We start from the raw sequence: 22,279 nt of genomic DNA, 5'->3' as shown, positions 1-22,279 counted from the left end.
AGATTAGTGTCTAGACCAATGACACTATTAAAGACCAGAGTTTGGAAAGCCAGCAGAGATGCAGTTCAAGTGAGAAACAGGTAAGTCCTGGTTTATTCTAGTAGCAGCTGAGCAGTGGGTCATGGAAGTAACAATTGCAGACAGGCCATTGGAAATACACAGAAGTTTAGAGGGTGTTCCGACTTTTAGCACCGGTGAATCCTCACTGAATGCTTTTGCTCTGCTTCCGTATTTAACTTAATAATCAAATCTCAAATTGGCAAGTGCTCCACTTTACTGAGGAGGAGACTAAAGCACATGGAGACTTTGCCAGCTGCCCCAAGAAAAGCAGATAGGAAACAACAGAGCTCGATTCTATCTACCATCTGGGCAGCTCAGACAAATCCTCTTCTGCTCTGTGGTCTTCCATGCCCTGCCCATCCTGGGCCCCAGATTCTTTCTTGCCCTTGTCAGTGGAATCCACTCATTCTACCCATTCACACTTAGAATGCAATTTCCCACTGGTAGTTTTCAAATGTAGAACACTGGTTCAAGATGACAAGTCCTCATGGTTTAAAGGGAACAAAGCAGCCGGGCGTTGGTGGCCCACGCCTTTAATCCCAGCACTCAGGAGGCAGAGGCAGGCAGATTTCTGTGACTTTGAGGCCAGCATGGTCTCCAGAGCAAGTGTCAGGATAGGCTCCAAAGCTACTCAGAGAAACCCTGTCTCGAAAAACCAAAAATAAATAAATAAATAAATAATAAAAATAAAAATAAAGGGAATAAAGCAGAACAGAGGATTTTGTCTGTGTACTCACGCGAGTGGAGACCCTAGATCTACCTTGGCTGTCATTCTTAAGAGTCATTGGCCAATTTTTTTAAATTTTAATTAAAATGTATCATTTCCCCCTTCCTCCTCCCACGTCCAATCTCCTTTAAATTCAAAAGCCCCCTCTTCTGTAATTGTTGTTGTTATGTATACATATAAACAAATAAACAGAAATGTACACCCTGCTGAGTCATTTCAGTGCTGCCTGAATGGACAAGTTTCTACAGATGACCACTCTGTATTTGATAGCCAATCAAGGGGCTCATCCCTGGGGAAGACTAATTCTCCCTCTATCAGTTGTTAATTGCTTGTCGCTCTTCAATTATAGGTGGTGCCCCACAAAATCTCTCACCATCTATTTTGAGATGTCAACTCTCATTGAAATTGCTCAGCTGTTGTTTAGGCAGCCATGATGTTTAGAATTCATGGATGTAGCTTCCCTATCATAGACGGACAGTGCAATCTCACAGAAGAACTGATAGATCCATCTTATTTTTTGAGACAGTCTCTCATTGGCCTGGAACTCATCATATAGTAGGCTAGGCTGGCTAAAGAGAAAGCTTTCTGTCCCACCTCTCCAGTGCTGTAATTATGCCACCAGTCTTGATTTTGACATGGAGGATTTCTAAGACACCAGAGCTATTGCATAGGATACTAACATTGGTGGATATGTGCCACTATTCATTTGTGCAATGCCAGCAGTGGAACCTAAGTTAATCAAGACTCTGGGGACTAACGATGTTCAGTGGTAAGAAATGTACCTGCTGGTGGAGGATGCTGGTACCTGAGGATTCTGTGCATATGAGACCATTCTGTACTTCCTGCTTCATTTTACTCTGAACTTAAAGACATCTAAAGACTACAGGCAGAGTGGAGTGGGCAGTACTCAGTGAGCCAGCATCTGTACTGTGGGACTTCTTGGAGCCTATGCAGAGTGAAGGAGCATAGCAAGCTTCCCTAAACCATAGCCAAAGACTGCCTTACTTTCCTTCAGCATTTCAAAGGGCTAGTGTTCCATAAACCCACTTTGAGAAAGCTGCTTGATGCAGTTCTTTGTGGAAACAACAACTTTTATAGCAAAGGTCCAAACACAATCCAAGGGATAAAAAAGACCCCTTTGAGCAGTGGTTCCCTATTCAGACTGAGTCAACCACAAATATTTTTAAGAAAAAAAGAGAATGAACTAAGTATAGTAATGCACACCTTATAGTCCCAGCACTCCAAAGGCAGAGACACAGAGAATGACCTCAAAGCTGGTCTGGTCTACACAGAGAAACCCTCTCTCTAAAAAGAGAGGGGGCTCTGAGGAGAAGACTCAGTAGATAAAATGCTTGTTGTGTCAGTGTGAACACATGAGTTCAGATCTCCAGAACACTCATAAAAGCTTGGTGCTACAATACACATCTTCAAAACCAACACAAGGGGTGGGGAAGACAGAGGGAGACAGGTGGATCCCTGAGGCTCTCTGGTGAGTTCACCTACTTGGTGAGTTCTCAATGAGAAAGTGTGCCTCAAAACAAACAAACAGCAACAAAAACAAACAAAAAACCACCTGAGGAACAACACTCACTTTTGTTTTCTGACATACAGATAAACACACACAAGCACAGGTATATAAATGCACACACACACACACACACACACACACACACACACACACACACACACACACACACACATCTCTCAGGTTGAGTCTGAGGTGAAAATGTGTTCCTCTTTTCAGGAAACAGACATCCACACATAGACATACACTGTATGTGTTTGTTAGGCATTCTTCATTTAGCAGCCCAGCTGTCCAATCTGCCCATGTTTTCTTCCATTTCCTAGTAGGGAAGGGGTCCCACCATCTGGAGTGGCTTCCCCATCCTTCCGTAGGCCCATCTCAGATGGTCAGTACCACGGAAAGAACAAGTCTGGGACTCCAAAGACAGGCATATCTCTACATGAAGCAATTCAAATCCAATAAAACCCTTTGGCCCAAGTGCCATCAGAGATCCAAAGTGAAAAGTGATGCCAGAGGAAGTTTCCAGAACAGGCAGAAGTCAGGCAGGGTTGGCAGGGAAGGGAAGAAAGATTGGATAAAATTAAGAGCAAAGTGGAAAGATAAAACACAGAAGAAAAATGAGAAAAGGGAGGTGGGAAAGAAGAGAGAAGGGAGAGGAAAGGGAGGAGAGAAGGAAAAGATATAGGCAGCCAGGACAAAATAACAGAAAGGCATCTCAGGTGCCATTTATTGCCATATTTTACCAGATCTAGATGCCAAGATCATACTGACATAATTAGTCCATGTTTTTTGGAAGATAACGATCTACAGAATGAACGATGCTGATGGGTAGTTAAGTGACAAGGGTCAGCAATTGACTAACAATGGGAGCAGAGTAACCCAGTCTTTTGCATCAATGCAAAGCTCAAGTTTTAATTCAAAAAACATACAAATCCTGGTGGAATTAGAAAGCTTTTGAGGTTACCAGGGCAAATAGGTCTTGTCCTCATTAATTGGATGAATGGAAGCAAATCTTCTGCCCACTATGTCGTTTATGACTTAAACTAATTCCTTCCCCTGGAGTTAATTGCTGAAGATCTTTCCTCATACTTCTTGTTAACATTCCTTGTAATATTCCCACCTGTTATGATGTCAGTCCGGCTCATCCAACACCCCTAAAAGATTATTGTCCCATCCAGAGTCACCAGTCTTTCTGCATCATAGCCAATGCTCTATCATGGCTAGAGATCCATGACCTACCTCTGATTCTATCACCTCAGGTTATATTGGTGCAGGATTTTCACCCATTTACTGTGTATCTAGGTCATGTCATTGTTTTTCAAAATTTCCTGCACTACTGCCAGAATGTAACCTTTAACAACAGGATAGGTGCTGATTTCCCACAAAACCTGAAATGATTGGACTACTATGGATTCCTCAAGCAGCTGAGATGTGGACCTAATTCCAGGAACACATAGACCATTCTTTCCTACACACACACACACACACACACACACACACACACACACACACACACACACACCTCTCCCTCTTGGACAAACATATCCACACACCACACATACATATTTCATACACACAGGCACACTTGCATGTCTTAGCTACTTTACTGTGGCAAATCACCTGGGCCAAGGCAACTTATAAGAGAAAATATTTAGCTGGGCATTGGTGGCACACTCCTTTAATCCCAGCATTTGGGAAGTAGAGGCAGGCGGATCTCTGTGAGTTCGAGGCCAGCCTGGTCTCCAGAGTGAGTGCCAGGATAGGCTCCAAAGCTACACAGAGAAACCCTATCTTGAAAAACTATATATATATATAAATAAATATTATATATTATATAATATAATATATTATATAAATAATATATTATATAATTATATTATATAATATTAATATAATAAATATATAATATAATATATTATATTATATATAATATATATATATATATATATATATAATATATTTAACTGGGACCTTGTGGTACCAGAAGGTTAGTGTCTATGGCCAACATAGTGGGGAGCATGACAGCAGGCAGGCAGGCAGGCATGGAGTTGGAGCAATGTCAGAGCTTACATCTTTTCCCACAAGAACAAGGCAGAGAAAGTACTAACTGGGAATGACATGGACTTTTGAAACCTCAAATCTCACCCACCGTGACACACCTCCTCCAAAAAGGGCCACACCTCTTAATCCTTCCCAAATAGTTCTACTAAGTGTTAAAATATATGAGCCTTTGAAGGCCATTCTCATGCAAATCACCACAATGCACTCACAGATAGCCACACATAAAGGCACACACACACACTCACATAGCCATACCTACACATAAAGGCACTCACACAAATAAGCACACATATACAATGGCATGAGGTCAGGCTCACCCAAACACTGTCCCACACACACACACACACACACACACACACACACATATACACGTTGTTTTGTCTTCTTTCATTTTGCTCACTGAAATTACTTAGATATTTTCTGTGAATTCTTAATGTGTCCTCACTGGGAGATGAGCTGCTGCTCCATGCGATCCAAACATGACTAGTTTGTGATTCCTACTAGAAGTGTATAGGTGTCGAGTAGCAATCAGTTCTTTCCTTCACAAACAGAACTTGACCCCATCCACACTCCAACTTTCACTCACCACAGCAGCCATTTCTTCACCATCTGGTACTTTTTTTTTTTTTTTTCCATGTGCCGGTATCTTTAGTGTGTGAGCAAGCAGAATGGAGGATTCCCCATGTCCTCAGACACCATGTGTAATTGGTTTGGCTGTAGCTCCTCAAGGACTGGGGTTCCACTGGGGTGGATGCTCTGACTGTTGATGCTCTCTTCCTCCCATGACAGCCTGTCTCAACACTGTCAATTCCTCTTCCATGCTGACAATGAGCAGACACGATGGCAGGCGTCTCACTTAATGACTTCACTGATGACATGCAGGTGTGCACGGGTGCTGCACTCAGTCTTGAAGCTTTCGACTTCTCCTGGGTGGCTGAAGGCCGGCTCCATTAGTTTGTAGCCTTGTGAGAATATATAAAACTGTTCTGGGTGTTTGCCAGTTTGAGATGAGCAATCTATGCTTGTAATGAATCCCTGATTCATAATTTTTGAGACAATATTAAGGATATATTAGGCCACTTCATCTAGTAAACTGAAATGCGTGGAGGCTACGCTTTCTGTGAGAAGTATTTGAGAAAATCAATCAATGCTTTGCATAGTATAATTGCAGTATTTTACCACTTTCTAACAAGTACTGCAAGCGTGAAACCAAAGCTTCCATAACAGATTTGCTGCATACATTTCATGAGAGTTTCCTCATCTTTCTAGAGTATGAGAGACAATGAAACCCAGCCCATACAAACTCCAGAATGAAATGATCTTGACTGGAATCCCAGCTTGAGCCAACATCCCTCAAGTCAGTCTCCCAACATGTCATAATTGAGGAATAACAGGGTCTACTTTTTAGGGCTATTATTAAAATCAGACAATACCTGCCACATAATACCCACTCAGTAATGGTTGGAGTTACCAATGTTACGTAAAGCAGAAAGGAGATGGAGAGATTTTTTTTCTTAAGGTTCAGAAAGTATAGATATGGGTCTGGTAGGGTCAGGCAGGTCTTGAGATCTCCTGTCCACACCTGCATCCAGCAGATAATGGCCCCTGGATGGTTTCTGGATGGTGATGAAGTGACCCACTCCTTTTCAGTCATTCACTTGTTTACTCCTCTGCCCACAACTTCTAATGACATCTTTCACTACACTTGCTTGCTGTCTGTACTTATTGTCATTGTGGGTATGTTGTGCTGACAGTGCTCTGAAAGCCCATGCAGATTTGATGTCCATAAGCACCTAAGTGACCTTTGCCTTCAACGCACAAGTTACCCACAGTTCTAGAATGGAAGGTGATAAGGAGACCCTTGCAAATGAGTTAGTTTACCCAGTTTTCATAATAGAAGAACTATATTCAAAGACTATGCACACTAATGCAAGCCTAGACTTACGTTACCCAATTAGCAAACAGTTATTGTTTATCTCTTGTGTGATAAGGGTAGAATGGAGAAGGATAGAGAAACTCCAAGAGGGAAGAAGCAGACATTTATTTGGATTTTGGTGGTCCTGGGCACAACAGTAGACATTTCACATACAGTGCTTTTTTTAAATCCTCTCTCATTTTATACATATGAGATGGAATCTCAGAAGACTGTACATTCAAACATAAGAGATTGCTAACTCCAGAACTGACCAAAAACAATTTTATGGATGGAAGTCCATAAGTGAAAGAAATGACCATCACAGCGTCCCTGGGAAACAGTAAAATCTATCTTTACTCTCATTTAGTCCATCATGCCCTTTGACCTTTACACAGTTTCCCTGATCCTGCCCCTCTGACTTAGCTTGAAAACATGGGTAAGTGCCCTGCTCAACAAGTAATCAACTCCACTTTCCATTCGATTGCACATAACTTCCCACCATATAAACTTCTACAGTTCCAATGTCAATAGACTCATCTCAGTATACTTGTGTTTTGATGGCATCTACCCCACAAATTGGAAGTACTAATTGGATGATTGATACAGAGGTCTACAGTCCCACTAATCCTGAAACATGAGAAACTGAAAGGTCCTCTGTCCTTCAATTTCCCTTTAATATTGACTGCAATGCCTCTACAGAGACTGTATTCTGACTTCCACTCCTTCCCCATCCAGAGTGAAACCGCCACCTGCTAACCTCACCTCCATGTCTGTATTCTGTGGAGACTGTGTATACAGGAGACTGGTGTGGATAGCAGTGATCTGTAAAATGGGTGCCACCAGCAATGGAAGCCACCAGGACTGATTTCCTAGAGTGAAGAGCTACTATGGGCTGAAAAGGTATCTGTATTTTCCAGGTGAGGCTTCATAGGAGCCCAAATGTTAGCAGATTTGGACTATAGCAGACACCCTAGGTAGGAATGCAGATCTCCTCACCCTGCCCACTGGGCACTAGAAACTATGGAGTAGAAAGAGCCACCTTAGACCATCCAACACACTGAAGGCCAGTATTCCCAGGACTCATCATAAATGGCCTTCTCCACTGTTTAGATACAAACCATCCAATGGGCAATATCCTCAGAACAGGGGAGACTGACATCTGGTGTTAGGCGACAACTAGACCCTTCTCCAACCGTAAACTGATGACTCAGATCTGGACCAGTTTAACCCATCACTCAGCCCCTGCCTACTGCTACAGCCAGAGCAAGCAGGTTCCTAGTGGGTAACCTCCAGCTGGAGGGGCATTCTTCCACAGGCTAGAATCCTGGAGAACTTGCCTGCGGTGTAAGTTGGGGACATTGCTGCTTGTAAAACAGAAACTCCTTCAAAACATGCAGGGGCTGGGAAGGTGACTCACTTGGGAAAGTGCTCGCCATGCGAGTTCAGATCCCCAGCAACCACACACAGAAAGGGCTGTATGTATTCCCTCATATACCCTAGCGCAGGTGAACACACCCACACGACCACATACGGACAACACACTCACAAATACCCAGCAGATACTTCTCAGCAATCACGGCAGGGCAGCTGTGGTTGGACTACCCTCCTGTGAAAGCTCTCACATTTTTTGAGTCAACACTCTCCCACCTCCCACACTTGTTGCACATCTGCTAGGGATCCATTCATGAAAAAGAGAGAGAGAGAGAGAGAGAGAGAGAGAGAGAGAGAGAGAGAGAGAGAGAGAGAGAGGGTAAAGGAGACAGGCCTTTCTGGGGAGGACTGAACAGCCACTCAGGTTAATCTGCTTCTTGGACCTCCCCCCAAAGCCCTGGAGGAAAATCACAATGGGCATGAAGTCATCTGTTCATGGCATGCCTCTGCCACTAGAATGTATTGTTATTCGCTACTGTGCTGTTGTGGCCTCTAAAAGAAACAGCTTGTTCTCTGAGATGTTGTTTTGAGTCATCTCACTCCCACAGTCCTCTGGGAGTGGAGATAAAGTTTGTGGTTATTGGATGCACTTCCTCGGAAGGGGCACAGCAGGCAGGAGTCACTCTCTGCTTGGCTCTGTTTTAATTTGGTTCTGGATGCACAAGGCTAGCTCTGCTGGGGCGTGCATAACCTCACTCCATTCTCCTTCTGGAGACTCTTCTGTCCCCAAACAAATCTTCAGCAATTCTGAAAACTTTGTAGTCGTTAAAATGGCATGCAATATAAGAAGCCATGTCTGTTCTCATGGCACACACCTTCTCCAAGAGCCGTCATCTGTGGTAATCACAGCAAAGAAAATACATGAAAGCTGTAGAAATGAGCTGGTGGTTCTGTCAAGGAAAAGGCTTTCATGCAGACATGTGGTTGGATTGAATGCCCACTCTGGGTCTGTCCTCTGGCTACAGGTGCTAGTATCAGAAAACCAGGGAAAAAAAATCACCTTGCATGTGTAGCAGGCATTCCGTAGGTATGTAACAACAGGTACTGTTGGTTTCCAAAGACACTATTGGCCCTCACCAACTCATCTTGTAGTTGGTGGGTGGGTGTGACATGGCTCTCCTTGTTACTACATTACAATCTCCATGGTCCCTGCTTCTTTTCCTGGAAAACAGCCAGGAGAAGGAAAGCCTCAAAACTGTGGGTAAGGCTGCCTTTCTTGAAATAAAGGACCTTGCCTCCCCTCCTCCTCTCCTTCCTCTTCCTTCTCCTCCTGGTCTTCCTCTTCCTCCCCCTTTCTCTTCCTTCTTTTGTGCTGGAGACCAAAGAGGCAACCCTTAATTATGACATCTTATTTGATTCAAAGCAAAAGTACCATTTTAGACACAAACTTCATATATGAGGCTATAATTATTTTATAGTAGAAAGCCTCTTAGATACATGATTATCAAAATCATTTTTTCCTCAAGAGTAAAATTCATGTGTTTATGTTTTGTACCTATCACAGTGACAATGTTTGGGATGATATGTAGAATTTATTTTGCAGAAAAATGGTTTTTAGAGACTTTTCATAAAAGATAAGTTTGCCAGACAAAAGTTCATCTGACAAACTGAACTTTCGTATTTCAATTTAACCATGATATGTAACCTGAGAAAAGGCATATAAAAATGTTATTAACAAAAATGTCACTTATGAGATGTAGTAATAGCTCGGTGATTTAAAACACTGATGACAAGCCAGACTGCCTGTGATGACCTTATACTTATATATCGTCTTTCTTTTATTAAACTAGAACTAATTCTGATATCACCTAAGTCATTGTGGAGGGTTAAATATATAAGCACTAGAGAAGCCCTTAAAACACTGTCTGAAAACCAGAAAGTCTCAGAAACATACTTATTAAGTAAATTAATATTTCTCAAAATCACAACTATTCCAGAAATTAAGGCAAAAATATAATATATCGTATCTGTGTCTCATGTTGAGATGTAAAAATGGGAATCTTCTAGTTTTTAAATTTTTGTACTTACCCACACATTTTACTTTTCTAAATTTCGTTCACATTTCTTTATTTATATTTATTTTTATATTTAATTGGAAGGGTCATGGCACAAAGGTGGTAGTAAGAGGACAACTTGTAGTTGTTGGTTCTGTCCTTCTTCCATGTGGATCCTGGGAATCAAACTTAGATCTTTAGGCTTGGCCACAAGCAACTTTTCCCACAGAGCCATCTCTCTGTTCAGCCCATGCTTAATTTTTAACAAATGAATGATAAACATCTATTAGAATATTAGAGGGTAAGGATGGTCATGCTCAATGGTCACGAATTTGCTTAGCATGAAAAGGGCCTTAGGTACTGTCCCAAACATTGTAAAATGTAAATAAACAAAATATAACTTTGCCATAAGGCAATTTTACCCAACCATGAATGATCACAGGCAATGCCCTTACAAATATTTGTATTAAGGATTGAAGCGTGTTTTGCTAAGATTCAGGACATAATGGTGTTTGCTTCAATCACAATAGAGGGCTGGACTCATTTATTTTCTTGAATGTTCTGAATCTCTTTCTTCTCCCCCATCATTATTTGAAAAATAAAGGGTTGAGGGTGGGGCAGTAGAAGAAAAGTACACAAAAAGGAAGGAAATAAAATGACTAATTTTCAAAAAATTTTAACTCGAATTGAATTGAATAGCAGCAGGTCCCAAATAATTAACACACCATATATAAGTGTAAGTATGAAAGTATTTATACTGATTTTAAATTTATATTATTCATCCTTCTAGCTCTTAAAAAATGTCCTCTGTGGTATTAAGGAGATATCAACAAAATCAAGACTGATAGTCTCAACATAAGGCATTGGAAGAATGAAGACATCCTAGGACTTGAGGGAGACAAGTCGCTTGCTTAAATTATTGTCTTTCCTCCTTGCTGGTTAAGATTGCTTTTTCCAGGGGAGCCAGACAAAAGAAAACCTTTATCCTCACATGTTCACTCACAAGTTGGTTAAGACTTAACCCTGTTATGAAAAACCTATGACATCCCAAAGGAGGGCAAGTGAGCAACCTAGGAGTTTGTTATGGAAAACAAATGAGATTTAGTTTCTCGCCTATATTGAGAACATGGTAAGTGTGATACAAAAATTCCCTACTTAAACACAGGGTTGCTAAACTTGGGCAAGGAAAGGCTTCATTTGAGCCCTTGTCTAAATAATGGTTTTCATGGCCAACTTCTATTTACCTTCCTGTTATTCACTCGTCTAGTCTTTTCTCAGACTCTCAGGAGGAACAAAATTATCTTTGCCACCTCTCTCAAGATTGTTTCTCAGTTTTTTGTTTGGTTTTGATCTTTTTTGTTTGCTGGTTGGTTTGTCTGTTTGATGAGTTTTAAAAATACACATAAACACACACATACAATGTTTGTGGCTCTAGAGATAAACCTGTATTTCTAAACATATTAAACAATGAAAATACATAATACAGTATAAAATTATTGTGAGAGGGTGGTGGAGAAAAAAGCCAGTTTTAACCAAGCTGGTACTGAGCAGGGAAAAAAAGGAAAATCTGTATGTTTGATTTCCCTGGATTGTCATAACTAAGGACTACAAACTGTCTGGCTTAAAGCAGAAATTATTCTCCCTGAATTCTAGAAGCTGGGAAATCTAGAACTGAGAACTCAGTAGAACCCATTGTTCCATCAACTCCAGCAGAAATCTTTATTCCCTTTTCCAGGACCTTGTCAGAGCTAGAAAGCTCAGGATTCCTTAACTTGTCAATGTGTCACCCATATCTGTCACTGTCACAGTAATACATCCTTCCTATGTTCTGTCTTCCCATCTTTTTCCATCTTCAAGGATACGATTATATCAATGTGGGGCCTACCTTGCCCCAATAATCCCTAATCTTAACTAATTATACATACATGATTCTGCCTTCAAATAAGTCATTTTTTGAGGTACTGAAAGTTAGTACATCAACACATCTTTTTGAAAGATACAATTCAATCCATTACATTGAGTAAAAGTCATGGCAACCTAGACAGTGTGTTCCCAAGGCACACAGTATTGCCTCATCACAAAACGCTGACCTATCCCTCCTTTTATAGACCAAGAACCTTCTTTAAGATGTGAAAGCTCTTGACGTAGGCCAGAGAGCTAATAAACAGAGTCAGGATGTAAATGAAGGCTCTAGAGTCCAACACTTCACTGTAACATTTCACAAAAGGAGTGAGTTGATCATCTTCAACTTCTCCGGATGGCCCCATGTCTCACTGTATGTCTCTGTTTTGCAGTGCTGTCAGTGTCTTTAACATTGTGAAAATAGCAAATGGAACTAGAAGAACAGTACACTGGGTGGGTACACAAGAAGGACACCATCTTTCAAAGTTAGGCTATGCTGGGACTTCAGATCTCTCTCAAGACCATCACTAAACCTCCAATAAGACCTGTAACAAACAGCATGAAGACCATTACTTAGAATGTTACCCAATAAAGTGCTCAATACACTATTGACAAGCCTAAACAGTATTTTATGCTACAAAAATGCATAATGCTCCATTCCTAATTCCAATGGTATAGCATTTTTGAAATTCATGCTTTAAATTAAATGATTTATATACCAATTCCAAGTTTATAACTTGTCAGCATACTACTACACTCAGAATTATCTGTTTAATTTGTTGATTTATCATCTTTTATAAGCAATGTGAACCAGCATGTGGGTACTGAGAACTGAACCCAAGTCCTCTTCCCCAGCAGCAAGTGCTCTTAATCATTGAGCCATCTCTCCATGCCCCCACAAGATTCTTCTTTATTTTGTATTATTGAATCTTATATCTTAAGTGGAAATTTCCCACTCTTTTGTAGGTAAAAAAAAAAAATCACATGCTAGAAATAGAAAAGTTCTTTTCAGATATATAGTCAAGTCAACACTGGCATGTTTTAAATAAAAATAATTATGAAAAATGTTTAAAGCTTCTCCATGAAAAGAAGAGGCATGTCAGATTAGTCAGTGATAGCAGCTTCCATCTCTGTGCTATTTGTTATCAGACAATGCTGAATCGTTAGGGATGTAGGTGGGCTGGTAGAGTCCATGCCTAGACTGTAGAAGGCCTTGGGTTTGATCCCCAGTACCACATAAATTGGATTTGGTGGTACACCTCTGTAATTTTTGTACTTGAGAGGAAGAGGTAGGAGGATCAGGGGTTCAAGGTCATCCTCAGCTATATCATAAGTTCAAGGCCAGCCTGAGTAACAGGAGACCACAGAAAAACCAGGACAAACAGAATCACAACAACACAAACCAAAACACCAGAAGATAAAGCTGAGGTCCAAGTCAATATAGTATAGTTTTTTCCTTGGCCCTGATGGCAGCTAGCACTAAAATTTCCAGCTCATAGGATACATATGCATGTAGAAACTATTTTCCTTTTGGTGCTAGAGATGGAGTACAGCACTAAATACATACAGGACAAGTACTCTACCCACTGAGCTGGCTATGCACTGTCACTAGTAGATTGAATATTCTAGTTCTTATCAAAAGCATTTAGTTGGCATGCCTACACAAATCTTCACTTCAAAAAACTATTTGAAGAGATCTCCAGAATGTATTTCTTTAATGACATCATAGAATATATCAGTGTCATCAAAGTTATGGCAAATAGGTTCATCGAAGAGGTTCCCAGACTTGGCATGCTGTTTTAGTGACAGGATTTATTATCTCAGGGTATGAGCTCTGAGTAAGGCAGAGCCTGCAGAGTGTAAATCCTGAGGGAATCCAGAGACCCAGCTACCTCTTCTTGGTTTCTCCAGCCCATGCTCTCCCTCCCTCTGGCCATAGGTGGGGCCCTGAAGCATACCTGACCTCCCACATGCTCTCTCGCTCCCACTCCCATGCCTCATTTATTATGGATCACACAAAGCTGTATTGTAATCTCTTCTTTTATTGGAGAAAGTCTTCTTTCAGTCATTCCTTCGGAAGGTCATAGTCTATGTTCCTTCATTCAACTCAGTATTTGTCAGCACCAATTACGTTGTAGGTATGAATTCAAGAACTGGATGTACCAGACTGAAGAAGACATGCGATCCTGCCCTTTCCTCCACCTGAACTCATAGTCAGAAAAGAAAATCCAGCTAAAAAACTGATGTGGGTCAGGAAGTACCAGGGCTACACACAACGGAAGCCTGCCCTAAGTGTGAGGTTGTGGAGGAGCGACCTCGTGGTCACACCTTGAACTGACAGTAGGAATTCACCTAGTCAGAGAGAAAATGTGGTTCTTGCGGGGTGGGGGTGGGGGTAGGGCAAAAGTGACCTGATCCTTGAGATCTCATTGTGAACTGGGTCATGCAAGTGAAGTGACTGAGAACTCAATGTCATGCCCTGACCTACAGTTATTTGGATTATCAGAAAGAATACACATGACCATGAAATAAATGCTTTGGGGACATGTGTATGATGTATGTGTATATATGATGTGTGTGTGTGTGTGTGTGTGTGTGTGTGTGTGTGTGTGTGTTTGTGTGTGTGTGTCCATGCAAGAGTAGACATGTGGAGTTAAGAGGATAATCCACCACCTTGATTGATACAGTCCCTTTGTTGTGCACTGTTGCATAAGCCACACTAGCTGGCCTGTTGGTTTCTTTCCTGTCTCCTCTCCTCCTGTCTCCACCTTTCACCTTGCCGTATGAACACTGAGTTTACAGACACATTCCTTCATTCCCTTCTTAAAATACCCAAAATGTCCTCAGACATGAGCAAATGTCTAAGAGGACGATGCTGCATCTTATTCCAGAATTATTACATGAATGGCCCTGAGTATGTTAATAATCTTTTGAAAATGTAAATATCTATAGTTGCAATTATGCATATATGTTTCCATGGTTTTGTTCTTTGGACAGAAATTCATGTTTTCACCCATTTGCCCTCTTCTTTTCGTAAAATTTAACTAATTAGAAAGTTAATATATGTATATGAGAAAATAAATCCATAAACATGCCTCTTAAGAGACCATCCAGTCAGTACCTTGAGGAGTTTTTCAGTTTTGTAAACATACTGCTTTTATATTTCCAGATAGAAATAACATTGGACAAACAACATTATTAAGAACATTGTCTAGACAGGTGTGGTGGCCACATATCTTTAATCCCAGTACTTGGGAGGCAGAGGCAGGAGGATCTCTGTGAGCTTTAGGTCAGCCTGTCGACTTAGAGAATTCCAGGAGAGCTAGGGCCACATAGTAAGACCCTGTCCCAAACAAACAGGCAAAAAGGAGCATCCTATGCCATTACTTTGAAATAACTTTAAACACTGTCTAGCATTCCAACATATGAGTGTATCCCACATATAAAGGTATCAAAATTTATTTTTTAAATATTTTGTAAGTTTCATTATAAATTTGTCTGTTGTACTTTTTCTGTATTGGGCGTACATGTATATGGATGTGGTCATGTGTGTGTGTGTGCTCCCATGTGAACAGGTTCAAGCCAGAGATCAATGTTGGTTGTCTTTCTCAACCTCTCTTAACTATTTCTTTTTGTTTGTTTGACAGTCTCACTGCACCCAGAACTCACAGACTCACCTGGGTTGCCAGCAAACTTCGGGGATCTTCCTGTGTCACCTCCCAGTGCGGGGACTTCAGGCACACATCCCCCACCTGGCTCTTCCTTCATGTGGGTCCTTGGAATCTGAATTTAGATACCCATGCTCTCACAGTACATGCTTTACTGACTGAAGCATCTCCCCAGTGCAATGCCTCTGGTGGAAGCACTACATCAGTATTTGTGGATATCTCTGGTTGTTTTCTAAATATAATTTCCCCATGTTGAAAGGGTGGAGAAATGAGCTTACTGTCACAATGTTACACTACTAGCAGAGAAAATGAAAGAATTTACATCTCTAACCAATGCTGGATTAAAGGTGCTTCCTATCGAATTTACCAGTTTTGACATTGAAATGTTTTTAATTATGTTATTATTTAATTTGTTATTTTAGATTGTAAGATACTTAGCTGTTTTGTAACTTACTTGTACACATTGTGGTTTTTTAACATATAAGAATGTTTTTAAGAATTTAAAATGTTTAATCAAATGCCATGTAATTTTTTTTCTTCCAGGTTTGTCCTTTTCTTTTCACTGATGGCAATATAATTTGTTTTTAAACTCAAGATAATGTCAAAAAGATAAAGTCCAAAGGATAATTGCACTGTGATTTTATATAGAATCCTGTTGACTCTAAAAATTAGTTGTGGGGCTCTGGCCTTGATACAATGCTGAGCTGTCTCATCTATGAGATTAGTTCTTTCCTAATGTCTCTTTGTAGGGTAATTTCACCATAAGAGGTCCACCCACTTTCAAGTCAGTCTTACGGTGTTTGCTTACTATCAGGTAAGGTTTGTTTTCCATTGTCTTTCCTAAATGCATATTTTGCCATGTTCTCTTGTTTAATCGATTCTCTGTTTCAGAAATAGCATCTTGTTCTCTGTACACAGTGGGTATCTGAAAGTCATGGCAGTTGTATTTAATGTCTCTTGGTTTTAAGATTTTCATTTTAGGAACAGTTGCTCTGTAGGCAGTGTGTGTGTGTGTGTGTGTGTGTGTGTGTGTGTGTGTGTGTGTGTGTGTGTGTGTTTTGGAGATTGAGCCCTACAAGGCAAATGGTTTACCACTGAGCTACACCACCATGAGAATAATATTTTCAGAACTCTGCCTAAATCCATATTCTTCATTTCCTTTTCCTTTATGTGGCAGGACATGTATATGTTATAATACATAGTACACTGATAAAAGCATATTTAATGATTGAGCCCACTGGTGCATTACATTATGTTCTAAAAGCAGCTTAATAAAATAAACACTAAAATAAAAATTAGAAAATGGAAATAAAGGTTTATTACTAGTTTCTAATGTAAAATTTAAATGTATTTATTCAAACACTGATGAATAAACCCAAAGTAACGATTTATGAAATGGTGTAGGTTTTAAACTTTGTGAAATTGAGAAAGTGTCAGAGTCACAGTGTGTTCTATAACGAGGGGATGGTTGATAGATAAAAACCAGAAATTATTTAAGAACTCAATTTTATAAGTTTTACTTATAGTTCTGCCTTGCAGAGAGGTTTTGGTGCGCAGACCTGACATTTTTCATAATTAGTCCAGCAGATACTTTATGTAAAAGACTGTTACTGAAGGGATTTCAGGAACTTGAAAGCAGTTTAGCCAGGCTAAGAGATCCTTTTGCAATCTTTACACTCATAAATTGCCTGGCATTTCAATCCTTTACTCTTCATATGGAGAGTGAAGATACAGCAGCTTCGGGTTACCACCATGGTACAGTTTTATGGTATTTATTGCTTCTAGGAGAAGGTGCTTTAAATCACCAACAATCTGTGTAACCTTGAGTAAATCACTTACTCTCTCCCGACTTGTTTCTTCAGTCACTATGGGAAGTTAGAATCAATGGTTGCTCAATAACTCTCGTTTTACCTCCAAAATTCTGGAATTATGTTGTTCGAATCCCTAAGTAGTGTTAGTCGCACTTGCACTTTGCACCTTCAAAAAAGATGAATTCATATGTACCAAATGGACTACTTGAAATATGAAGCAAGGGATTAAAAATCTTAACTCCAAGCTTTCACTTCTCATTATGATGAAGTACAGGAGATGGGACCAGGCCATCCCTAAAACCACCAAGCTGGGAAATCATTCAAGAGACTGGAAGCTGAGAATGCAAGACTGTGGTCCTTGGCAGCTAGATAATACACAGGAGGGATTCCATGATCCTCTCTGCTGGAGGACAGCCTTCCCCACAGAAATAAGGGTCTAGTGGTGACATAAAATAATCAACATAACATAAAGAATCAACACAAGAACATAAATTAAAATGAGGAATTAAGACAGTCAACAAGATGGCCAACTTAAACCCAAGCAGATTCCCTTTATAGATTGAATGGTGTTTCCTTTTTTCCCTTCGAGTGGCTCAGGATAGAAGTGCTAGGACTCTGCAGAGGCAGTAAAAGTGGGGACAGTTAGTCCTGGTCTTGTTCCCACACTTCATGGAAAAGCTTTCAGCCTTTCCCATTGGCCTTGTCACTGATGGAGAGGTCTTCATGCACAGCCTTTGAATTACGCAGAAAGTTGCTTTCTAGGTCTAGCTATTTCAGTTCCCAGACAGCAGGATTACAGGTACAAAACCCTATGAAGTCCACAAACACATCTGCTTGAGTTGAAAAATAAATTTCTCAAATTTACAAGGCACAAAATCAATATGTAAAAATCAGCTGTGCATTGTTGAAAAGCAATTCAAAAAAGAAATTAAGATAATTCCACTTCTAATAACATCAATAGAATAAATATTAATACATTTGTAGAAATTTAGCCCAAGAGGTATAAGTCAGATACAATGAAAATATCAAAAAATGCTGAAAGAAACAAAGGAAGATGAAAATATGGTCTGTGATGATGGATTGAAAGACATTATTAACATAACAATGTTCCTTGGGGTGATCTACAGATTCAATTATATTCCTATCAATATCTCTATGGCATTTTTGTAGAAATGGAAAAGTCCATACTATCTCTCTCTGTTTCTCATGGTTCCAAAGACAGTGAAGTTTTCTTGTGCAGTGCCAGCCTTGCCCCGGAAACACGGTAGTTAAGATAGGAATGAATGGATTTTGACGTATTGGGCTCCTGGTTATCAGAGATGCCTTCAATTATAGCAAAGTGTATATTGTTGCCATCAATGACCCCTTCCTTGACATAACTCCATAGTTTACATGTTCCAGATGACTCTACCCATGTCAAGTTCAAGGGCACAGTCAAGACTGAGAACGGGATCTTGTCATCAACTCTAAGGCCATTACCATCTTCCAGGAGCAAGATCCTGTCAACATCCAATGGGATGATGCTGGTGCTGAGTATGTTGTAGAGTCTACTGGTGTCTTCACCACCATGGAGAAGACAGGGGCTGACTTCAAGGTTGGAGCCAAAAGGGTCATCATCTCTGTCCCTTCAGCTTATGGTCCCATGTCTGTGATGGGTATGAACCACAAGAAGTATGACAATTCACTCAAGATTGTCAGCAATGCTTCCTGTACCACCAACTGCTTAGCACCACCTTGGCCCTGCCAAGGTCATCCATGACAACATTAGCATTGTGGAAAGACTCATGACCATAGTCTATTCCATCACTGCCACCCAGAAGACTGTGGATGACTCCTTTGAGAAGCTGTGGCGTGATGGCCATGAGGCTAACAAGCACATCATCTCTGCATTCTCTGGTGGGCCCAAGGCTGTGGACATGGTCAGAGATGAATGAAAAGCTCACTAGCATGGCCTTCCATGTTTGTACCCCCAATGAGTGCTCCATAGATCTGACATGCCACCTGGAGAAAGCTACTAAGTATGATGACATCAAGAAGATGATGAAGCAGGACTCAGAGGGCCCACTAAAGGGCATCCTGGGCTACACTGAAGACTAGGTTGTCTCCTGCTACTTTCATAGTGACACCCACTCTTCCACATTCCATGCTGGGGCTGGCATTGCTCTCGGTGACAATTTTGTAAAGCTCATTTCTTGGTATGACAATGACTATAGCTACAGAAACAGAGTGGAGTACCTCATGGACTACATAGCCTTCAGGGAGTAAGAAGCCCTCACCACCCACCCCATCAAGAACATGAGAAGAAGAGAGAGGCCCTTGGCTTCTGAAGAGTCCCTCTCAGAACTCAGCCACCACCACTGAGCATCTCCCCCTCATAGTTTCCATCCCAGACCCCAGAGGAAGGGAACAAGCTTAGGGAACCCTTTTCTCTTGAATATCATCAATACAGTTCCATATACAAAAATAAATAAATAAAGAGAAGAAAAAAGCCCATACTATCATTCATGTGGATTGTAAAAGGACCTTGAACAGATTAAAAATAATTTTGAAAATAAAGACCCAAATTACAATACTCAGACTTCCCCAATCATAAATTCACTGAAACTATTGAAACAGAACAGTGTGACACCAGCACAAAAACTTACACAGAGACCATTGAGATGGCACAGAAACTTTATAAACACACTACCACAAATAAGGTCAGCTGAATTTCATCAAACAGTCAAAGCAATCAAACACAGAGAGGGTATCCCCTTCAATAAATGATACTGGGGAGACTCAGTAACTGCATACAACTAAATGAAGTTGGCACTTATGTTATATAAATTTTTAACTTAAAATGGAACAAGAACAAATTTAAGAGTAAAATTAAGTCAAATTTATTGGTGTAATCCATCATATGTCTTTAATGCTCTTTTAATGTGTATAAGTCTGGAACAATATCCTTTCATTTAATATAATCATAATGTATGTTCAGTTTCTGATTTGTTAAGTCTATTAATCTTCCAAAGGTTTGTACATCTGTTTTCTTTTTATTGATTTTGTTATTATCTTCATGATTTGTTTTCTTGAACCTCTCTCTCAGTAGAACTGGATAATTTAAAAAAAATACAAATTAGCCAAAACCAAGTCCAGAAGAAATAAAGTATTGGCATATCTATCTAATAATTAGATTGGTGTCAGAAATCACTGAGTGAAAAACATCCAGTGTCTAATTTATTTCCCTGGTGAGCTCATCATATTCAAGGAAGGAATCATGCCAATCTTGCACATATCATTCAAGAATGTAAAGGAATGTGATTGCAGCTCCATTTTGTAGATCCTTGGATCTGAGAAAAGCCATATGTCACCACAGGACACATATGAGCAGGTCTTTCAGCCAGTTCCACTCACCTGCAAAGACAACAGAGACGACTCCCAGAAGTCCTAGCAAATGGGGTGCAGCAAGCAGCAAAGATACCACTTCATGACAAGATGGGCTTATTCCAGGAATGTATCAGAGGTTTAGCATTTAAAAGCCCACCACTGGAAACTACTGCTTTAAAAGAATAAGGAAAAGTACCTACATATAATTGTCTCAATATTTGCAGGGAAAGCACTTGAAAAAATATCAACATCTTTTCGTAAGAACTCACAAAACAAAGAATAAAAGCAAATCTCCTCCACTGACAAAGGTGCATCTACAAAACAGATGCACCCCTAAAATGCAGCTAACATGATGCTTATTGAAAAGAAACTGAACTTCTTCTCATCATGAAAAGTTGTGTAATCCTTCACTGTTATCACACACTGCACTGACATCACCGGAAGTACACTAGGTCAAAAGAAATAAAAGCCTACAGGCAGACAGTAAAGAAAAAATTTACTCACAGATGAGGTGATGGCTGTACAGAAATTGTAAGAAATCTTTAAAAAAATAAAATAAGAAAGACAGACAAGACAGCGATAGCCATCATAAATTTTAATGCAAAATGATTTAAATAATAGATCTTTTAAAAAGATACAGAGCTGGGGCGAGAGCTTAGTGTGTAAAAGTGCTGCCATGCAAGTGTGATACCTGAGTGTGGATTCCCAGCACCCATATAAAAAAACTGATATCAGCACTGGGTGACAGAAACGGGGGATCCCAGGAGCTTGCTCTCCAGGCTGTCTAAGTTCTGTGAAAGACCCTGTTTCAAAACAGAAGGCATCCCGTGTTCACCTTTGGCCCCATAAGTACATGTGGACACATATGTACACAACACACTCTGACCCACAATATTTAGAAATAAGGCCTTGTTTTGTTTTGTTTTTAAGACACAAAGACTTGTCCACTGAAGAATTCAACATACAGATGAGCTAAATCAAAAGAAACCTAACTAACTGGACAGAAATGCCTCTTCTAGGATCTGAAGACTGGGGTTGAGATCAGTTCTTCCCGTGCTGACTTGCATGGCAAATGTGAGCTGCTGTAAGTACCGAACAATGACTAACTGTGCCCGGGAGCTACAATGTTAGTGTAATCTCAGTCTCAGTAGTCTACTTTCAGAAAGTGTCAAGATCACATATAAATTCATTCAGAAATACAGAGACAAGCAGGACGGTGGTGGTGCACACCTTTAATCCCAGCACTCACTTGGAGGGCAGAGTGGATTTCTGCAAGTTTGAGGCCAGCCTGCTCTACAGAGCAAGTTCCAGGACAGCCTCCAAAGCTCCACAGATAAACCCTGTCTAGAAAAACAAACAACAACAAAAAAAAATACAGAGACATCAAGCAACGTGTGTATGCACAGTCATTAGGAAAACAGAAAAGATCAGCAAGTGATGCTTCGACATATATATGTCTACATGAAAAACTCAGTTCTTCTTTATTGTACTTAAGAATATTTCATGGAGTGGAATCTAGTAAAGATTTTTTTACACTAAGCACAAAAATAAATATAAAGGAAAAAATTTAAAGTTAGACTTTGTTACCAATATTTAAAATCCTACTCATCAAATGATAACAAAAGAAACAACAAGCAATCTAAAAATGGGAAGAAGATATTTGAAAAATACCTATCTGATTAAGGTTTGGTTTGGAGGACTAATTCAATATCAAACAGATAATGAAATTGGTAAAAATCAAAAAGCCTGAGAAAAGCACAAGAAAGAAAGCTAAACATTAGTCATGGGGGAAATAAAAGACAACCACAGCAAAGTGGGA

At 40.1% G+C, this 22,279-nt stretch overlaps 1 pseudogene; it reads left to right on the top strand.

The window, feature by feature from the left end:
• The first annotated feature begins 5,213 nt into the window (after positions 1-5,213).
• On the top strand, positions 5,214-19,359 carry LOC100767974 (annotated as a pseudogene).
• Positions 19,360-22,279: the final 2,920 nt, after the last annotated feature.

Source organism: Cricetulus griseus, chromosome 2, assembly GCF_003668045.3.
Source record: "Cricetulus griseus strain 17A/GY chromosome 2, alternate assembly CriGri-PICRH-1.0, whole genome shotgun sequence".
Classification (NCBI taxonomy): Eukaryota; Metazoa; Chordata; class Mammalia; order Rodentia; family Cricetidae; genus Cricetulus; species Cricetulus griseus.
This window is presented reverse-complemented; position numbering and strand designations above follow the sequence as displayed.